This window comes from Astyanax mexicanus, chromosome 11, assembly GCF_023375975.1.
Source record: "Astyanax mexicanus isolate ESR-SI-001 chromosome 11, AstMex3_surface, whole genome shotgun sequence".
Lineage (NCBI taxonomy): Eukaryota > Metazoa > Chordata > Actinopteri > Characiformes > Acestrorhamphidae > Astyanax > Astyanax mexicanus.
In genome coordinates this window covers 39,115,865-39,137,448 of record NC_064418.1, presented here as the reverse complement: position 1 = coordinate 39,137,448, position 21,584 = coordinate 39,115,865, and the positions used below count along the sequence as shown (strand labels likewise).

Genomic DNA, 21,584 nt, shown 5'->3' with positions numbered 1-21,584 from the left:
GGTATTAAGGAGCAGTAAAGCCACTCCACTGAATTACAGCGTTATACAGGAGTTGCAGTGAAGTTTCTCCAGCACAAAGGCTGGAGCAGTATTAGCATTAGCCGCTAACTGCAGCATTAGCTCTTTCATCGTTCAGAGGTGAGTATATCCGACTGTGGTCTGTGTGTTTACCCTGTTAAAACTATCTACGTGGGACAAACTGCTAGCTAATAGTGCGCTGGCTTACCGGAACACTCAGGGTTCCTCAGTGTAGCGCTGACGGGCGGTGTTTACTAGCACTAAGCCCTGCTAACTGCGGCTAGCACTGCTGCTAACAGTGCTAAAATATTGGAAATCTAAGCTTACTGTAAATGAACGGAAGTGCTTTACTCACCCAAATAAACAGTTTTCAGGAGTTTCAGTTTTCAGAAATCTGTGTAGAATAACATCCAGTCCTCGTTTGAGTTTGAAAGAAAATGTTTTTTTTTTAAGAATTACAGTTTTGTTTACTTAGACCCCCTCAGTGGCAAGACCTGCTGAATTAGAAGGGAAACATGACAACAGCCTTATCCCTTACTATTGTCCCTTAAATGTGCCTTATAATCCGGTATACCTTATGTATGAAAATAGACCAGAAAATAGACGTTCATTGACAGTGCGCCTTATAATATGGTGCACCTTATAATCCATAAAATATGGTATATACCTTTATAAATACCCCTTTAGTTTGTACTGTGCTTTGCAAAGTATTGCCAACCCAACTGGCTGTGTATTCTGGCTTCAGTAGTTTTCTCTGGTTTGTTTTGTCTGCCTGGTTGTTTGAATATTTTGGTCATTAAAGTCTGATCTGTTTATGCTTTGCAAATATAGTTTTGTTTGCTCTGTACTAGTGATGCACTTAAATAAATATTTTTGGAATAAACTAAACAAAATGTAATTTTTTGGCAAAGACTAGGTACTGAACACAGCTCTTAACAGGATTTCTGTTAATTTGCTACTTTTTAAATACATTTTATAGCCTTAATATATTTTTATCTACAATATTTATAAAAAAAAATGTTATGTAATATCCCAGAGTTCCCGCCAAAATTTCTCTCAAACTGATGATGTCAAAGACTTAACAAAGGAGTTTCTAGCACAATGCTACTTAGAACCAATGGCACCCCATTTATCGAGGAGTGTTCTTCACTCAATTTAAATACACTTTGTCGTTTGATTGTGAAGCTAAACTATACCTCACTACACACAATATTATGACCATGAAAATTCACTCCAGACACTACATTTCCCACAATGCCTCAGCATCTTTCCTTTCAATGCTTCCAGTTTCTGCAAAGTCAGGCAACGAGCCAAGTGTTCTTAATATGGAGCTCACAGTAGGTGGACATGGACATGCACTACTAATTAACAGCACAGATAAACAAGCGTTTGCATACCTATATTTAACAGCAAGTCAGCCACAAGACAGTCCAGCGTACACATGCTTTTAATGCTTATTTTAAAGCCTAGCAAAATATTAGCATGTTAGATGTGCTGTTATTGTCTCAGTATCCACATTAGTATGTTGGCACCAAAGATATGAAGCTATATCATATCATACGCAATAATATCACAAAACTCTATATCGTGATATACTAATATACTGTAAATTCTGGTTTGTTTGTAATGCTATTTTCTGTATTAATTTAAGCATGCAAGAAATATGCTGCACTTTAGTTTTGAGGTAGAAATGTGTTGTTATGATAATTTCTATTTGCTTTTTTTTTATTTGGCACACCTATTATTTTAAACAAAATCATTTTTCTTAATATTTGTTCTGTTCTGTATAACTGTTATATAATGAAATTATATTGTTTATCACAAATACTTTGGGGGCAAAATATCAACCAAACAAAAATGGTTAGCATGGTGGGCCTAATATAATTACTTTATATCAGTAATTCAGTTCAAAATGTGAAATATATTATATAAATGTATTGCACATAGAGTTATCCATTTTATGTTCCTCCAGACTCTGATCCTTAATTTTCAATTATCCAAATTAAATGCAAAATTTACTGATGAACAATAATGGTTTGGTCCAAAGTCTTTGCAGTGTTTTCCCGAAAAATCTTACAACATTTCATGCTTCCCTCTGCTGACAACTTTTATGGAGATGTGGATTTCATTTTCCAGCAGGATTTGGCACACTGTCCACAACTTGCGAAAAGTACCAATTGGTCTTATATAATATTCTAATTTTCTGAGACACTGATTTTTGGGTTTCTTGTTGGCTGCAAGCCATAATCAGCAACAATAAAATAAGTAAACACTTAAAATGGATCACTCTGTGTGTAATACATCTATATAATATATGAGTTTTACAGTTTAAACTGAATTACTGAAATAAAGTAACTTTTCAGTGGTATTCTGCTTTTTTTTAGAAAAGCACTAGTATACATAACAACAATTTGCTATGTCCAGCACAGGCTACATTTCCACATGGATAACCAGATTTCTTTAATGACCTAAACCATTTAAAGTGTCACATACTTGTAAAACTATGCATTGTGATTTCATGTTCATATTAACCTTACCTACACTATAAGTGGTGAACAATGTAAACTACTCTAAAACAAAAATATTTCAGAGCTTATATTATGGAACATTATAAAGACCATATATGTGTACAGCACAGCAAGAGCAGGGTCAGCAGCACAGACTGGCAGTCACTCAAGATGTATGTATTCATTATTAGCTTTGTGAATGTGCATGCTAAAGGAAATAAGCCAGATACTTCCTCCCGGAGCTCACATATCACCTTTAAAGCCCATTGTAAATCATCCACCATGCACACATTAGGCTTCTTTCCAGTCTGCTAGGTCAAATGTTTGTACTAATGGTTTCTTAACACCAACAATTAGGCTGTGAAAGCGAAGACAGGTTCAGGTAATGGTTTTAAATGATTCCCTCGTGGCTGAGGAATTTCACTGCCGCTAGCCTTTTGAAACTGCTGCTACAGTCCACCTCTATGAGTCCTTGAGAATCCATTCTGTCTTCAAAAGTGATGCTATTAGCTAACAAACAGAAGGACCGGCTTAGTTACGTGGGTGACCGTTGCTAGCTTGAATGCTTCTCGCAGTCTATAGAAAAGCTTGATGAGATAAGGCGCCTGGAATCCGGAGGGAATGTGCTCGTTAGCTCGCCTCCAGCAGGCCATTGTTTCAGCGTTCCGCGGCCTCTCCGTAACGCAGAGAGCCGGGGTTATCTAAATAAAGCTCATCCACAGCCTAATGACAGGCATGCCACCATGCTCTAAATAAAGCTATTGCTTTCACTCAACTCTCACCGTCCCCAGAGCTGCAGGCATTACGCGTGGTTAATATAGCAAGCGCCTGGTTAATGGCTGTCTGGTTGACGGGGTAACCAAGCTATCTGTTTTACACTTCACCAGTTTCCAACACGACCAGGACACGTGTCTCACATTTATGCAAAAAAAACTGTGATGTGAAACAGCTTTTATAGCCAAATGCAAACCAGGGCCTTCTACAGTGATTTTATGGTATAAAATGGTACCAGTTTTAAAATAGATGGGAAGCATGGGTCATAATGCCATTTAATCTATGACCCAACACAACCAGTAAACATAGGAATGTCTTCTGAGGTCTTATAATTGGATTAGTTTCTTAGGAAGTCCTGGGGTAATTTCCTCTTTTATAAGGGGTTCCTCTGTGATTTTATTCCCATCCAGAACAACCATGTATGTGTTTTTCTCAGACGTCCTCTGAGAAAATTAAAGGCTGACTTATCAACTGTTTTTCGCTGAACTCCTCCGGTCCTCCGGTAATTTTAGTCCCGTCCGGACTCTCATCTCATCTCAAGAGTTTTATCACCTTGGGTTTAATAAAATAGCTATTTATCCACTGCCATGCACCGTAATTACACTTTGGCCGCGTGTTTCTCAGAGATCCACGTAAACACAACAGCGAGTGGAAATGGAGGAGCTACTGAACGCGATGTCATGTGAATAAGAAAGCTAAAAAACTCACTGGTCCTCCTGTTTTTTCACTAAGTAGAAGTGTGAAATATTTTTCACAGACGTCCCCCTGAGAGATTAATCCCGTGCAGAGAGGGCTTTAGATGGTAAAATAAACATTAAAGTTTGACAGAAATAAGGCTGACGGCAAATAATCGATTAATCGTTGGTCGACCCAAAAAATTACTAGTCGACCAAATTCCATTGGTCGATTGGTCGCAGGAAAAAAAGCTGCGTCTCATCAAAGGGCTTCTGGGACTTTTAATTTCAACGGCGTGACAAAGGAAGACGTGACAGGAATTTACCGTTGGCGATTTGTTTGACAAGGACAGAAGGCATTCTGGCCATGTCTGGAAGGAGCTCTAAAATATGGGAACATTTTGAAAAGGATAAAGATGACTCAAAGAGGGTTACTTGCCGAATTTGCAGGAAAACATTCGCCTATCATTCGTCCACCACGAACATGCTTTACCACCTCAAAAATGTAAGTAGCTTACTAGCCTAGCTATCCTATGCCGAACTGAAGTTTGAATGCAATAAATAATTAAGTACATTTTGTTTTGTCGCTAGTATTGGTAAGGCTAAATTATCCAGCGCACTGTTTCACTGTCACTTATTATTTAAATCTCTGTACAGGCGCCACTTTATTGCGATCTATCCCCCTCCACCTCCACGGCATCCTCATCATCATCCTCCTCATCATTAACGCAGCAGAAGCTCGTAATGAAAGCCCCTCTGTCTGAAAAAAGGAAGAGAGACATAACTGACAAAATAGCTGACTTCATAGCGCTGGACATGCGACCTGTGAATATCGTCAGTGGTGAGGGATTTAAAAATCTAATTGAATGCCTCGAGCCCGGATACAGCCTGCCAAGACGTGAAACAGTGATGCACGCGGTTAAGAGCAAATACAGCACAACAAAACAAACACTTCTGGGCAAGATCGAAAACTGTAAAGCACTCAGCTTCACAACGGATATATGGACGTCTAACCAGATGGAAAGTTACATGACGGTCACAGCGCATTTTATTTCTGATAACTGGCGACTGCATTCATTCGTGCTGGAAACTGAAGAGTTGGGAGTTAGCCACACAGCTGCTAACATAGCAGAGCGACTCAGCGAAGTAATGGCAGAGTTTAGAATCCCCGCGGAAAAAAGGGTCGCTCTTGTACACGACAATGCTGCGAACATGGTGCTGTGCGCCGATCAGTTATCTCGTAACCCGTCCTGGGGTAACGTCCAAGGAGTTCGTTGCGCAGGGCACACTTTGCAGCTGTGCATCAATGCGGCTCTTAAAAAAGACCCTATTTGCCGTGTCATAGCAGCTGCCAGACGTCTTGTTGGACATTTTAAGAAAAGTGCCAAGGCTACAGCGGCTCTCACTGAAAAACAAAGACAACAGAACGTCGTTGAACACAAACTCATCCAGGATGTCTCCACGAGATGGAACTCCACTCACTGCATGTTGGAGCGCCTTCTGGAACAGAGGTGGCCGGTCACCGCTGTACTTTCCGACCCCGTTACCACACACAGATCTGACCGCGTTTTGGATCTCACCACGGTCCAATGGAGGATAGCAGAAGACATAGTGTCGGTGCTGAAGCCGATGGTCACACTTACCGAGTTGCTTTCACAAGATGTTAATGCATCTCTCTCTGCCACGCTGCCCATGCTCATTAACATGAAAAGACGTCATCTGATGCTGCGCGAGGATGACAGTGCGGCCGTGACAGCACTGAAGAAAACACTTAGTGAGGAAATTGACAAGAGGTGGGAGCTAAATGAGGAGCTGCAGTCCAGCATATACATCAAAGCTGCTGTCTTGGATCCACGCTTTAAAAGCCTATCGTTCATGGAGGAAGAGAAACGCGACCAGGCATATACTACAGTGTTGGATTTGGCTGAGAGTCTATCTCCAGCAGAAGAGCCTGCCCAGAGACAGCACGCCAGTGGAGACGACAACGAACCCGGGCCTGTACCACAGAAGAAAACAAAAAAGAATGAAAAGCAGGACGAAATATCCATGCTGATGGGTACAGATGAGGAGCAGCAGGCAGAAGAGCAGAACAGTGAAATGAAACGGTACTTGGAGGATAAAACAAAAGTTGAGTCGGGACCGCTAGCATGGTGGAAAACAAACGAGGAGCGCTACCCGAAGCTGGCCAGAGCAGCCATGCGTATTCACTCCATCCCATCCACGTCCACACCATCGGAGCGCATCTTCTCTAAGGCCGGCTTCATTGTGAGCAAGACGCGGAGTTCACTTCTCCCTGACAATGTTGACAAATTGGTCTTCCTTTCTCACAATTTGAGAAAACTCAGAGCTGAGGACAAATCACTGTTTCAGTTTTTTTTTTTTATGCAACGCTACCTCGTTGGTCTGTTAATCTGCACTGATTCAAATTAGGCTAGGCCTATTTATTCGTTTAGGGCTATTTATGTTTGTCTATTTTATATCACATTGAGTTTTTGTTTTATCAGGGTTGCCCTTTGGTCTGTTTATTAGAGTTTCAAGTGTTTCCGTTTCACCGATTGCCGGTTATTTATTTTTTAATTAAGGCATAGGCCTACTTAAAACATTTATCTTTGGAATCTTACAGCAATCATAATTTTTTTCGTTATGTACATTTCCAAAAGAAACGAAAATATGTTTATTAGTTTAATGCTGTATTTCTTTTGTTTTGTTGCATCATCTTGCATGAACAGTACTACTTGTGTGGCACGTGTTTTCAATAAATATTCATCAGAATGTTCAAAGTCCGTCTGTCTTTCTGATTATTTTTGTAACATATTCAGAATTTCAAAATCTGAATAAATTGCCCGTGTAAAGACAGGGCAGACTTGTAGCGCCCAGATGTGCGCATGTAAAATGCGCATAGATGCGGCATGATTTTTAGGGGTCTTTTTCATCATCACATACATTTACACATTTGTGTCAACACCCTGTATATGTCTCTCTCTCTCTCTGACATGATTGTGTCCATAAAAGAAATCGCTCCACAAAACAACCATAATATATTATATAATTATCACCATTTTGTTTAATAGAAAAAAGTGCAACACTCACATTATCGGGGAAAACCATTTCTACCACACTAAATGTCCACCTTCTTGCAATGAATACATTCAGCTACTTTAAGTTCCTATTGCTCAGATGGGGAAATACTCACACACAGCATTATTAAGTCCCTGTAAAAAAGCACTGCCAAAAGAATAGGACTTTCTGTAGCGGATATTAAAATTAAATAAAAGTATTTTTTTAATAGTGACTTCAAATAAAAATCTGTATACTACCAGATTAATTGTCTTCAAGTATTTGTTGACCTTTATGAAAAGAAGAATATACAGAACATTAGGTACCACTTTAAAATAAGGTTCCTTTATAAAGGGGTTTATAAATACTTTATAAAATATATATAAAGGAGTTTATAAAATATGAATAAGCATTTACAACACATAAATAGAAGGAACAACAGTGACAATGACTTTTTAACATAAGTATTAAAATAATATAGAAAGTCAGTTTAATTATATAATATCTTATAGCTGAAAGAATAAAGGTATTAACAGAAATGTTTATGATGAAAAAGACAAAGTAAGATAAACATCTAGTAATTAAGATTTGAGGTTTAACAGGATGGATGGATGGATGGATGGATGATAGATAGATAGATAGATAGATAGATAGATAGATAGATAGATAGATAGATAGATAGATAGATAGATAGATAGATAGATAGATAGATAGATAGATAGATAGATAGATAGATAGATAGATGAAAGTCTGAAATACAAAATAAATGTATAATTTATAATAGGGGTGGGCAATATTATATCGTATACAATATATCGTGACACAGAAATATCATGATATTAAAAATCCATATCGTGATAATAGGGCTGTTCGGTCTTAAAAGTGGTCTATTATTTACTGTGAAGCTTTAGGTGTATTTATTGTATAATTGTTTTAGTTTGCAGTTTATATGCATGCACTAAATATTCTGCAATATTATTTGCTGCATTATATTATTGTATGCTATATTATTTATTTTGCCACATTATGATTATACTGTTATACTATTATACTATATTCCTGAAATTAATTAATTATTTATTTGTTTTCCTATATACACCAAGTATATCATTATCGCAAAAATACCCTGAAATATCGTGATATTATTTTATAGCCATATCGCCCACCCCTAATTTATAACTTAAAAGACAAAATCCCTATAATATCTTAATCTACATAAATAAAATCTGAAATGTTGTTTAGACACCGCACAGCCTTTTCATCTTAATCTATCACATCATCTCCAGCAAACACCAAAGTGAATGCTGCGCATCTCCCCACGGCAAACCTCGCTCGCCTTGAACTGGTCTTGAGGGAAGGAGTGTGATATTCACAGCTTGCAGAAGCCTCTGGGAGTCTCTAACAGGTGTGATGACAGCACAGTGCCTACACATCCCGGATTACAGCACCTCTGCATGCGCTCGGGAGCTCAGTTCATCCTGAGTGATGCATGGGTTAGCGCGCTAGCACCCACTCCGTCATGCAGCAACAGCAGCGGCCGAGGCCAGCTGTGCACTCGGACACTTCGTCATCTGTGACCCGGCTGCTCTGTTTCACTCGCTGTGATAATGATAGAGGAGAAGTGCAATTATTGGCCTGGCCTCTTTCTGAACCAGTCACGGCACTGGTCACAGAGTTCACGGTAAAGGCTCATGCATGCTCATGCCTGAACAGACGAAATGAAGTGTGCTACATACAGATTGATCCCTGCCTTAAAAAAGAAAAAATTGAAAAATATTTGATTTAAAAGAACAATTCCAAAAAACTGCTCCACTGGCATGACTGCACTGAGTTTTTAGATCCAGAAGTTTCAAAACAGAACAGAACTCAAAATCCAGAACTCAAAAGTCATTCTTTGTTTTTGCTAAATTAACACTGTACACTAAGGGTGGGAGATATGGTCCTAAAAATAATATCACAATATTTCATGGTATTTTTTGCAATAACCATACTCTTGGCGATATGAAAAAACACTGAATTAAAAGAAATATATATTTCAAGAGTACGCTACTGCACTAAAATGAAGTTTTAATCATTATTTTTGCATACAATATGATACGTTACACCCCCACTTCAGGCACGCGTTTCCACGGAGATCCACGTAAACACAACAGCGAGTGGAAATGGAGGAGCTACTGAATGCGATGTCATGTGACCGAGAAAGCTAAAAAACTCACTGGTCCTCCTGTTTTTTCACTAAGTAGAAGTGTGAAATATTTTTCACAGACGTCCCCCTGAGAGACTAATCCCGTCCAGATAGGGCTTTAAATGGTAAAATAGACATTAAAATTTGATAGAAATATGATTTTTAGGGGTCTTTTTCATCATCACATACATTTACACATACATTCATTATTTTTGCATACGATATGATACACTACACCCCCAACTGAGATATTTAAAAATACAAGAATTTCATTAGATTTTTAACTGAAGTCAATGATCCAGAATGTCATGATATCTGCACAGATATAATCTCTAGTAGATATATAATAAGTCTCTAGTAGATGTGTAATGGGAAATGAAAACAGTGTGATTTTTTTCTTCTTCAAAAACAGTAAAAAAGTAGTACCCTGATGTGATAATTAGGGGGATAATATGGCACAATATTACAGAATATATCAATGTATCAATCACGACATTCAAAAATGTTGCCGATATTATTGCATACGATACGATGTGACACACTCCAACTGCACCACAACATCTGCAGAAACTGCAAGAATATTCAAGCTGTATGGGGTGGATTACTGGACACACCATTAGGAACCTCTACAACTCTGTCATGTTGCATTACACACTACTTCTGTATGTGTAGCCTAATAAATATTGCCCAAATCAGTTCAAATTGTTCCTGGCAACTTTTATCTTCCTTCTATATGCAATTACAATCAGAAACTTCCTTCTAAGTGCAACTGCATTTCTGATAAGTGTAATCAATCTTCAAAAATTGAGATGTTTGCAACCGACCAAATTATCTTTGGAGATTCCACAGAGCAGGTTTAATTTGAGTGGTTGGTCATTCTCAGCACTGCAGTGCCACTAACATAGCGGTGGTGTGTTAGTAGAATGTGTTGTGCTTATACGAGTGGATCAGACCCAGCAGTGCTGCTGGAGTTATTAAACACCTCAGTTTTAAGGCTGAACTAAAAATAGTATAGCAACCAGAAATATCCAGCCAGCAGCAGCCTATGAGCAGTGTCCGGTAACCACTGGTAAAGGACTTTTAGAGCTTATGTCTTAGACTTTAACGCTTTCTGTCATGTCCTGGCCCTGTTTCCTGTTTGTCCTCATGCATGGGTGTCCCAGTATTTTTCAACCTGTGTCAATTTGTAGCTCCGCCCCCTCGCCCCAGGTGTTTCCACTTCCCGTGTGTGTTAAATAGTCCTTCTGTGTCAGTGTTTTCTGTCGGTCTTTGCACCAACTCCTGTCGTTTGTCTTTCTCAGCGTTTCTTGTGTTCTCTATCTAGCCCTCGTTTTTCATAGCCTTAGCCCTTGTCCTTGTTCTTTATTTATCTTCTTGTTTATTTCTTGTTTATCCTAGTTGTATTCCCCTTGTTAGTATTTTGTTTATTCCTTTGTTTTCCTTGCCCTGTTTGTTTATTTTAGTCTTGTTTCAGTTACTCGTTTGTTTCTTTGTTTAGCCTCCCTGTTTTATGTTATCGTTACCCCCTCGTTTGTTTGTGTTTGTTATTTCTTTGTTACGTGTTTACTTGTTCCTTGTTTCTTTGTTTATTTGTTATTTATTTAGTAAATATTTTCTTACCTCCACTTACATCCACCTCCTCGTCTCCCTGCCTGCCCTGCCTGACACTTTCAGACCTGAATTATGTGATGAAACTGTGATTGTTTCTATTCTATATAACTTTTTAGTTAAAATTTAAAACATATTTTACTTTTAAAAAATTACTAAGCAGTAAAAATGCATGACATCATGTGGGAAAAGTGTTTACTCTGACTCTTTAGCTAGAATGCTGCCATACTTTACATTAGCATGAAGATTATTTTTTTTCAATGTAGCGGGCGGGGCTTAGCTGATGGGCAATGTGTCTCTATCTGTGTTCAGTGCAAGAATACACAAAAAAGAAAAAAAAGGCATGATGTCCATTGTAACAGATGCAGGGTCTGAAAGGGTTAAATCTACAAAGTGGCCCAGGCAGGCAGTACTGTCTAATAGGGAGAACTGCAGCATCTAATCAAACTACAACCACAAAACATCCTCAGAAATAACAGTTAAAAACTCCATGTTTGTCCAGTAATGACTGTAACGTCTATAATTTCAAAGCAGCAACACATCGCTGACCATTTCTAAACAGAAATCAGTGAACTTAAACAATATCGAAACATCTCCAAATGCCCAGAGGGAAGAGGAAACACTAAAAGCACTTGTTTTCTGTGGCACTGTAACCTGAGTGTGCAGAAACAGGCTCTCATTCACTCTAAATGTGTATAAGTGCTTTCAACATACTCTCTACATCCTGCTATCCACACTGAGATCAGAATACATCCACAGCATCCACAACAGCTGAGCGCTGAAAACAAAGCCTACATGATTCTATTTCATTTATAGACATGAACTCGTATTCTTAACCATGACTTCCAGCTAACAACTGGTACTGGACGCTGGTATCTGTGGTGGTGCGAGCTGCGCTGAAACCTCTTCAACCAAAGGTTTACAGAAAATGTAACACCATTACACCAGTATTACACCATTGGCCTAAAAATAGTCAGGTATACTAGGGAGAATAGACACATTATCCCTTGTGTAGTCTTAACACTCTGTATATACTCTCCTTGTCATAAAGATAATAAACAATTACTCAAAGACAATCACCTCATACACATAGATTGTTTGATAGCTGCATCCAGAATGGTTTACTATTCACGTTACAGCACTTGGCCGATATTTGCCATGCTACTTTAAAATCCATTGTTTTAAGCTGATTTAAAACAATTCAAAAACAAATTAGAAAACAAAGTCATTGACATCTGTGAGTCTAAAAATGGTTACAAAGTCATTTCTAAGGCTGTGGACCAAGAGCAGGACTTTGGGTAAATATTCTTTGGACTGACATGACAAAAGTGGAACGTTTTGGAAGGTTACATCTGGCGAAAGCTAACACATAATTTCAGAAAAAGAACATCGTACTGTACTTAAAACATGGTGGCGGTAGTGTGATGGTCTGGGGCTGCTTTGCTGCTTCAGGACCTGGACAACTTGCTGTAATACATTGAAGCAGGAATTCTGCTGTTTACCAGACAACCCTGAAGAAGAATGTCCAGCCATTTGTTCGTGACCTCAAGCTCAGGTGTACTTGGGTTCTGCAGCAGGACAATGATCCAAAGCGCACAAACAAGTCCACCTCTGAATGGCCTAGTCAAAGTCTGTTTAAGATGTTGAGGCATGATCTTAAACATTACGTTTATGCCCGAAATAAAAACCCTCGAGTGTGGCTGAATTAAAACAGTTCTGCAAATAAGAGTGGACCAAGTTATTGCCAGTTATTGGTAAGCTTGATTGCAGATGTTGCCCCCAGAAGTGACACAACCAATCCTTTAATAAATAACATTATTATTTTAATTTTACTCAGATTATCTTTGTCTGATATTAAATTTTGTTTGATAATTGGAAAAATATCAGTACAACAAAAAAGCAAAAATGGAAAATGTCTGCAGGGTGCAAATTCTTTTTCATGCCACTATACGTAGAGCTTTGTATTATAGCTTAGTTTTGAGAGTTGATCCACGCCCTCACTTCTCCCACTTCCTTTCCTATTTAAACCATCACTTCCTCTCTTGTTCTCTTGTTCTCTCTTCTTGAACAACCTTGCACCCACCTCCTCCCCATCTTCCTCCTTCTTTAATTTTATTATTTTTCCTCATGTTTCTCTTCGTATGAGGGGGGCTTCAGCTTCACGCTTTACGCTTTCCCCTCTTTTCTTCTTCTCTGCCCAGTCAAGGGCGTGCTTCAATACTAGCAAAATTGGCATTGGCATCTACAGATATGTACACATGTAATATCGCATATCGGCATTAGCCCAGATTTCCCATATTGGCGCATCTCTAGTCTAAAGTATCTAATATCTCTGCCCTTTCTCTCTATTCTGTCACATTTACAAACAAGATATATCCCCAGAGCCATAATCAATACTGCATAAAAGCTCCCTCTTTAGAGAAGCCAGGTGGAGCTATTGTATCATACTGTCTGAGCACTGAGCAGAGCATTTCCATTACTGTGACTATGAGTCTAAATTATTGGCATTAGAATCAATACTAACCAATACTGACATAGTTGTTTTGATTCCCTTTTAATCCTATAGGGAAAGGTTCTGCAATTTTGGTTCTGGCATCTACTGTGCTGCATATTTATGGCTGGTTCTTCTCCCAACAGAGCTGACACAGTCAACTAATCACCTCTTTAACAAGTCATTTCAGAGTTGCAGTGCGTGTGTTAAAGTAGGCGATCCTCTAGAATCTCTAAACATACACATTACACAAGTGCAATGCTCTTTAATAGGCAATGTACATCTAAAGCTAGGATCATTTTGCCTGTGCTAGATACAGGGGTTGGTGGACAATGAAACAAAGTGGGAGGTTTCATGGCTAAATTGCAGCAGCCTGGTGGCCAATCTTCATTAATTGCACATTGCACCAGTAAGAACAGAGTGTGAAGGTTCAATTAGCAGAGTAAGAGCACAGTTTCGCTCAAAATATTGCAATGCACACAACATTATGGGTGAACCAGAGTTCAAAAGAGGACAAATTGTTGGTGCACGTCTTGCTGGCGCATCTTTGACCGAGACAGCAAGTCTTTGGGATGTATCAAGAGCCACGGTATCCAGGGTAATGTCAGCATACCACCAAGAAGGAACAACCACTTCCAACAGGATTAACTGTGGACGCTGTAAGAGGAATCTGTCTGAAAGGGATGTTCGGGTGCTAACCCGGATTGTATCCAAAAAAACTAAAACCACGGCTGCTCAAATCACGGCAGAATTCAGTGTGCTCCTCAACTCTCCTGTTTCCACCAGAACTGTCCGTCGAGACAATAAATTACTGTGGTCTAAAACCAGGTGATTCAGTTTCATTGCCCAACCCCTGTATTTTATTAATGAAAATCAATGATATGTTTTAAATATATTAAGGTATTAGTAGATATTTACGTTTGCATTATAAACTTCAATGGCCCTGTTCTTTCTAAGTACTGGTAGTGTTTGCTTAAATAATATTTTAAAAATCTGTCAGAAGTTACACTGATTAGATTGCTTTGTTTGGTTCCGTTTATAAGTATTGCACCATAGGCACTTTTCTTTACACCCTTTGTAAACATCAACCAGATGAAAAATACTTCATAGTATTTGTAATACATGCTAAACATACTATTTTATTTGAAAATATATACAGCACTGGGAAAAAATAAGAAAACTGAAAAGTTTTTTTGATTTTACCAAATTAAAAATCTCTGGAATATAATCAAGAGGAAGGTCGATGAAAACAAGCCATCAAACCAAGCTGAACTGCTTGAATTTTTGCACCAGGAGTAAAGGCATAAAGTTATCCAAAAGCAGTGTGTAAGACTGGTGGAGGAGAAGATGCCATCATGCATGAAAACCTTGATTAAAAGCCAGGAGTATTTAACCAAATATTGATTTCTGAACTCTTAAAACTTTCTAAATATAAATTTGTTTTCTATGCATTATTTGAGGTCTGAAAGCTCTGCATCTTTTTGTTTTTTCATCCATTTCTCATTTTCTGCAAATAAATGCTTTGAGTGAGTGGTGTTATCCACTGCCACACCAACCATAACCACTAATTTTAGTCCCATATCACATGACACTACTGTTTACATACATATATTGTTCAGTACTTGTTTCCATCCATGGAGCTTCAACACACTGACCTAAATTTATGAATTTTAGCCATTTCTGAGCAAGCAAAACTTAATAATCAGCCACATGTGAGCCCACTGAAAGCCTCTGATGCACACCACTATACAGAGGGAGTGTATGTGCTGTAATTGTCCACTCACTTACCCTAAAGCCACGCTGTGCCCTATGTGTTGACGTATGGATCTATATTTAGGGAAATGTGTGGGTAGCAGAAGCATCTGCAAAGGCCCAGACGTCCAGAGAAAGTGCAGGAAATCAGAAAATTCACTCTGTATCGTTTATACTAGAACAATAACTACAGAATGGAAGTTCTAACTTTCAACAGTTAAAAAAGAAAAATGATCATCAGTGTGGAGAGAAGCAATATTCATGACTATAAACTTCACAAACATGTGGACATATACCAACATGCCAAAAATAATGGGATAGCAATATTTAAACTGATCATGAAGTGTTAGCTCAGGGCAGCTTGGGACTGCTCACATCTGTATAAGTTGTGAGGTGAAATCTTGTGTGAGAAGGCAATGCCACTTACAGTGTACAGCTCCGTGGGTGGTAAGAATCGTGACCTGCAGCATCTGGCTAGAACTGTACATGCAAACAGACATGCATTTAACTCTGGAAGGACCCACATGCATTTCCAGGGGGCATGGCAAAAGTCATGGGACACTGTGTCAACTGTGTTCCTGCTCAGAGTTAAAAACACTGTGTTCCATGGAAAATAAAAAGTAAAAGATCAGTAAAAAAAAATATGGGTTGGACTACCAGCCAATCCACAATGTTCTACTGACCTCAGCCCAATACCTATACCCGTATTACTGGGTATACCCAGCATGAATTTTCTAGCCCCGAAATAACCATACAAACACCAGATTAAACTGCAACAAGTATATTATCAGGAGGTAAGGCAATCAAATTTTGACCATTTATACTTTAGAGATGTCAACGATCCATAAGAGATTTTTCAGATAACTAGAGAAAGGCATGGCATTATATAGTAGGATTGCAAGAACAAGCTGGGGACAGAAACGCAATTAAGGGCTGCTTAATTACATTCAGTTTTGTTGCCAAAAGTAGCCAAACACTACAGATTAAATATTTTCTGTTACTGTTTCTGTAGCAAAAGAGAAAGCTAGGAACAGGATCCATACTCATAGGATGCAGAGGTGGACTACATGGCAGATATAATGATAATTTTAAAGATTGACTTATCATCTAATTGGAAATTTTCTTAAAAGATTAGTCGACTACAAAATAATCATTAGTTGCAGCCCTTGTATATAGTAGAGTATGCCACAGTTTGCATAAGGCTGCTTGTACATATATTTCCACGCGCAGCATTTCTTTTTTTAAAACACAGTGATTCATGTGGGGTGTGTGTGTGAGCTCCAGCGCTGCTGGATGCTGCGTTAACCCTTCAGAGCGCGGTGGAGGAGACAGTCGCGCGCGCGCAGCGGGAGGAAGGCGGCTGGCCTTTGTTGTGGGCAGATTGAGGGCTAGAGCGCGAGATGCCAGGTTGTATGACGGTTCTGTACGACCTTGCATCTGCATGCATGTATTGGCACGAGAGCCTCGCATGCATCATTGGCGTGACAGTGGGCTACCGTTGAGGGTCGGTCTCTCCTTCTGTAACATGCAGCAGCAACACGCAGCGGTTTACTACAGTGCAACCGACGCGTTTGGAGCTTTCTGAGCTGCGCGCGCCTGCGTGTAGAATGGGGCTTCATACTATGCAGCTAAAGGATGGATCAGTGAAGGCTGCGCGCGCGTCTGCATCTCTCGCAACGCGTGCATGTCGCCTGCGGTGGGCTGTATGAGTGTGTGAGGCGCGAGGACCGGCCGGCCTACCTGTGCGTATTTTTGGGGAGCTGCCCTGCCCTGGCGGAACGAGTGCGCGAGGCAAGCGGTCACTCAGCGACCATACCGAGATCTGCGGTCCTCCCTCCTCCTCCTCCTCTTCCTCTTCTTACTCCTCCCGGCAACTCGCGTGACGCCGAGGGTCGACTGTCTTCCGCCTCGCGACTCCAGCAAGGGCGGGGTGGGCTACTGCTCCTCTTCCTCAGGGCGATAGATTTTACTGTAAAGGCAAGTTCGAGTCTTCGATCCAACGATTCTTTCAGCCGAGCCGGTTCACTTGAACAGGTTGAATCAGAGAATCGAGCTTTATGAATTAAACGAGTGGTCCAACCGATTCATCTGAATCAAACGTCTGATTCAACTGATTCACTTGCGCTTCCTCACTTTTTCTCCAGACGACGACAAAAAAAGAGCAAAACCAGAACGTGGGTCAGAACCTGTATCAGAACAGGATTCCATATATATATTTCTGATTCAGTTAAGTTCACATATCAACCAAACATATTATGAAATTGATTCACTTTTGCTCCCTCGTATTTTCTTCAGATAGTGAAGAAAAAGTCAAATCAGAACAGACACACGAGTCATTCCGAACTATTCATCTGATTTAGTTCCGTTCACTTTACATTAAATTCAGTTTGGCCCCGCCCCCTAACGCCCACCCATACCTGGTTGCTGTTGACAAACCAAGCACCTGTTTCTGAATGTTTCCTGCAGATATGCTTTGGTAATAACTGCAGTTCAGTCTATTAGTCTCTCAACCAAAAATATGATTCAATCCAGCTGGCCACCAACGTCAATAGACATTAATTTCAGGTTGAATGTTGGTCATGACATCAGATGACAAAACATTTACGTCAGATAACGTAACTAATATTTTTACGTGCCTGCAGGGAACTGATTTACTGTTGCGCCCTCGTATTGCCTTCAGACAGTGAAAAAAAAGCAGAATCAGAACAGAGTCTGTCTCAGATCGACTCCCGTGTTCCGAATCATTTAACTGATTCAGTTCACTTCACTTTACATTCAATTCAGTTTGACCCCACCCTCTAACGCCCACCCATACCTGGTTGCTATTGACAACCAAGCAACTCTAAATGCTTCCTGCAGATACGCTTTGGTATTAACTGCACTTCAGTCTGGCTACCAACCAAACATATTATTCAATTAATTCACTTTTGCGCCCTTGTATTTTCTTCAGACAGTGAAAAAAGCCAATTCAGAACAGAGACTGTGTCAGATCCAGTACATGTATCAGTATCTGTAATCATTTGATTTATTACCTGTATATGTATTCAGATCCAGAATCACACGTGTTGCGAATCACTCATCTGATTCAGTTCAGTTCACTTTACATTCAATTCAGTTTGGCCTCGCCCCCTAATACCCACCCAACCACACCTGGTTGCTATATACCACCAAGCACCTGTCTCTGCTGCCCAAATAAATCTTTCTACCAGTTTTTGGAGCATTGCTGTGAGGGTTTGATTGCATTTTAGATATTGGATATTGTATGATTATCTATGCATCTCATCTCCAGCTCTTTAAGCCACTGAGCTTTAAAGCAATAGACCTGTGATCTCTGGAGTGATGATTTAAGAATGTTTGGGATAAGTGGGAGTGCCATTTGTGATCCAAAACTAACCAAGATGTCCACTTTTGGTTCTATGACAACTAATGTATATCTGTGAGTATAATCTAACGTTAAGGTCTGAAGAACCTTGTCAGATTAATGACATGGTTCTTTAGACCTCAACATTAGATTAGATTCTGAAAAAACATATATGCTACAAAAAATATGCTACAAATGATTTTTGAAGCAAAGCCATTTCATTAAATCTATAAACTACTATTTATATTACCTTTATTTAAAGGAACCATGTTTGTAGCAGAGGTGTGTGTGTAAAGAACCTTTAAGTGATGGTTCTTTAGACCTTCAGAAGGTTCTTCACACTCACATATCTTTTATCCAAACATAGTTTTTTTCAGGGCCAGAAGTGGTTCTTCTTTGTTATTTCTTTTTGTACCATTTGAGACCTTTATTGTTCAAGATTGTAAAGATAAAAGGCCTTACTTTCCAAAGAAACAATGGAAGAAGCTTTTGGACATGATAAGCTAGTAACGAGTCCAATCATCAAAGAATGCCAATAAGAAGAATAAGAAGAACAATCCAAAATACTTCGGAAACACCCAAGTGGAAGCTTCTCTTACAGCCTCTCTGTGAAAATCTATAAACATCTGAATAGCCATGATCATATTCCATTAGTCCAGACTACTCACATTAAAGTTTCACAACCTGCACATTAACCTGCATGCATGTGCATTAACCCATGTAGAACCAGACCACTCCTCCAGCAAAGCAGAATAAACATCACGATAAACATCGCCTCCCAGTGGTATTCTGTGGGGCTGCATCACTCCAGACAAAGCAGATATCTTACTTAGATAAGATGTCTAGATACATTACATTTGTATTTACAGCTCTAGAAAAAAAATAAGAGACCACTTAAAAATATGAGTTTCTTTGATTTTACCAAATTAAAAACATCTGCAATATAATCAAGAGGAAGATGGATGATCACAAGCCATCAAACCAAGCTGAACTGCTTGATGTTTTGCACCAGGAGTGGCATAAAGTTATCCAAAAGCAGTGTGTAAAACTGATGGAGGAGAACATGACAAGATGCATGAGAACTGTGATTACAAAACCAGGGTTATTCCACCAAATATTGATTTCTGATCTCTTAAAACTATATATATGAACTTTTTGTTTCTTTGCATTATTCAAGGTCTGAAAGCTCTGCATTTTTAATTTATTATTATTTTTGTTGTTGTTATTTCAGTCATTTCTCATTTTCTGTAAATAAATGTTTTGAATGACAAAAATGTATTCAGAATTTGTGAGAAATGTCCGTAGTTTATAGAATAAAACAACAAGTTCATTTTACTCAAACATAAACCTATAAATAGCAAAACCAGAGAAACTGATTCAGAAACTGAAGTGGTCTCTTATTTCTTTTCAGAGCTGTATATTTGTAAATTATGTACATATGACAAATAAGATAAACTTAGATCAATACCACAACCATAAACTACTAGTTCTGATCATGTAAAAGCAGATTCTTGGTAAATCTGTTTTACAGTCCTCAGAGTGCAGGAAATAGTTGTTTACACTGGAGGGGTTTTGTGGTTGGGAATGTGAAGTACAGGTGTGGTGCACCTGACTCCTGACCGCCCACTGTCACGCTATATTACTGAATAACGAAATCATTTCAGCTCAGCCAAAGATCTGCCCTAAAACAGCTGTTCACATAGTGCCCCCTTGTGGCAGGACACTACAGACACCTCACGCAGGCTCTATTTTATTGCGTTATTTTACTGTCAATAATCGATAGCGAAGTTTTTGAATGCAAGAGTCTTTTTCATGCAACGCTTACGGATTTTATTTGCTCACGTGTAAAATATAGATGTGCTCACACAAATTTACCATGCTCTCCCTCGGATAAATCCTCTCGTGTACTATCTGTCTGTTCTTAATGTTTTAAGAGCGTGCGCGCGCACTTAAATTCCCCAAAGCTCTGCATTTTCATTGGTTGGAAAAAAAGCTGCCAAAAACCGGTGGCTCAGCTGTATTATTAATAAGGAGACAGTTAAAATCTCTTAACGCTAATCACGGATAAAAAGTCCCACCTTTCAAGAAAACAGCCAATCAGCTGGCTGGTTTTGCGGAGCGCTGTGGGCTATAAAAAAAAAAAATATATATATATATATATATATATATATATATATATATATATATATATATATATATATATATATAATTAACTGGGCCAGAGGCGTGCAGACATAGACATCAGGTGGTGCCCACCAACTCTGCCCTTTATCAACCATTTTTTTTTTAAAATATATTATTATTATTAAGATTTTTACTGAGGCCGGTTTGAAATGATCTTTTGAAAACCTCAGCGATTAAAAACGAGTGAAAACAGAATGCCCTCTTCCTCTGTCACGTGACCCCACGCGGACGCGTGCAAGGCACACTAAGATGCGCTGCAGCAGCAGTTCAGTTCAGCAAGTCTTCAGCACAGCACGCACGGCCACCAGCCAGGTAACATACACATCAAGTAAAATCCTACCGTTTGCCCTCTGAGCCCAACGTGAAATCATTTTGTTGTGCAGTAAAATGTCTCATACAGCACCAAAATACTAAGCATCTTTAGCCGACTGGTCACCAGATAAACTAGCCGCTCTAGCCCAAATCAATGATAGATAACGTGAGGACGACCACATACAGCCCTGGTTCTGGACTGATTTGCTTGTGGGGGCAGTAAAATTAAAAGTGCACTAAAAAGCACTTGCCCCCCAAAATGTCTGTGCACGCCACTGAACTGGGCTGAGCCCCAGATCTTAACATACCCAGGCAACAAAAAAAGTGTTAAACTAACCAAATTACTCTTTAAAGCATTTAGATGCTCTTATCTGGGGAGCCGTTAATTAGAGGTTTCCAAGAGTGGTAACTCTAATGATCTTATTCTGTGCAGCAGAGGTTACTCTTGCTCTTCATTTCTTGGGGTGGTCCTGATGAGGGCCAGTTTCATCACAACGTTTTTGATGGTCTTTGGGACTGCACCTTTAAAGGACACTTACCGATCCTCTATTTCTTTATTTAACTGGTGCCGTATATAAAATAAAGCTTTTATTTCCTGACAAACATCAGTAAGGTGGCTTGTCCCCATTAATTGGCATTAGAATTAAGCAGATTTTCGGTG

The 21,584-nt window shown here is 39.2% G+C and overlaps 1 protein-coding gene across 2 annotated transcripts in view; it reads right to left on the bottom strand.

The window, feature by feature from the left end:
• Positions 1 to 17,069, bottom strand: part of slc4a3 (solute carrier family 4 member 3) — a 108,334-nt gene extending 91,265 nt beyond the window's left edge. Inside the window, exon 1 of one of the 2 annotated variants that reach the window (XM_049484888.1) lies at positions 16,807 to 17,069. The gene's annotated coding sequence lies outside the window, so the exon portion shown is untranslated. The remainder of the gene's footprint in view (positions 1 to 16,806) is intronic. The other variant, XM_022680181.2, reaches the window with a different exon arrangement.
• Positions 17,070 to 21,584: the final 4,515 nt, after the last annotated feature.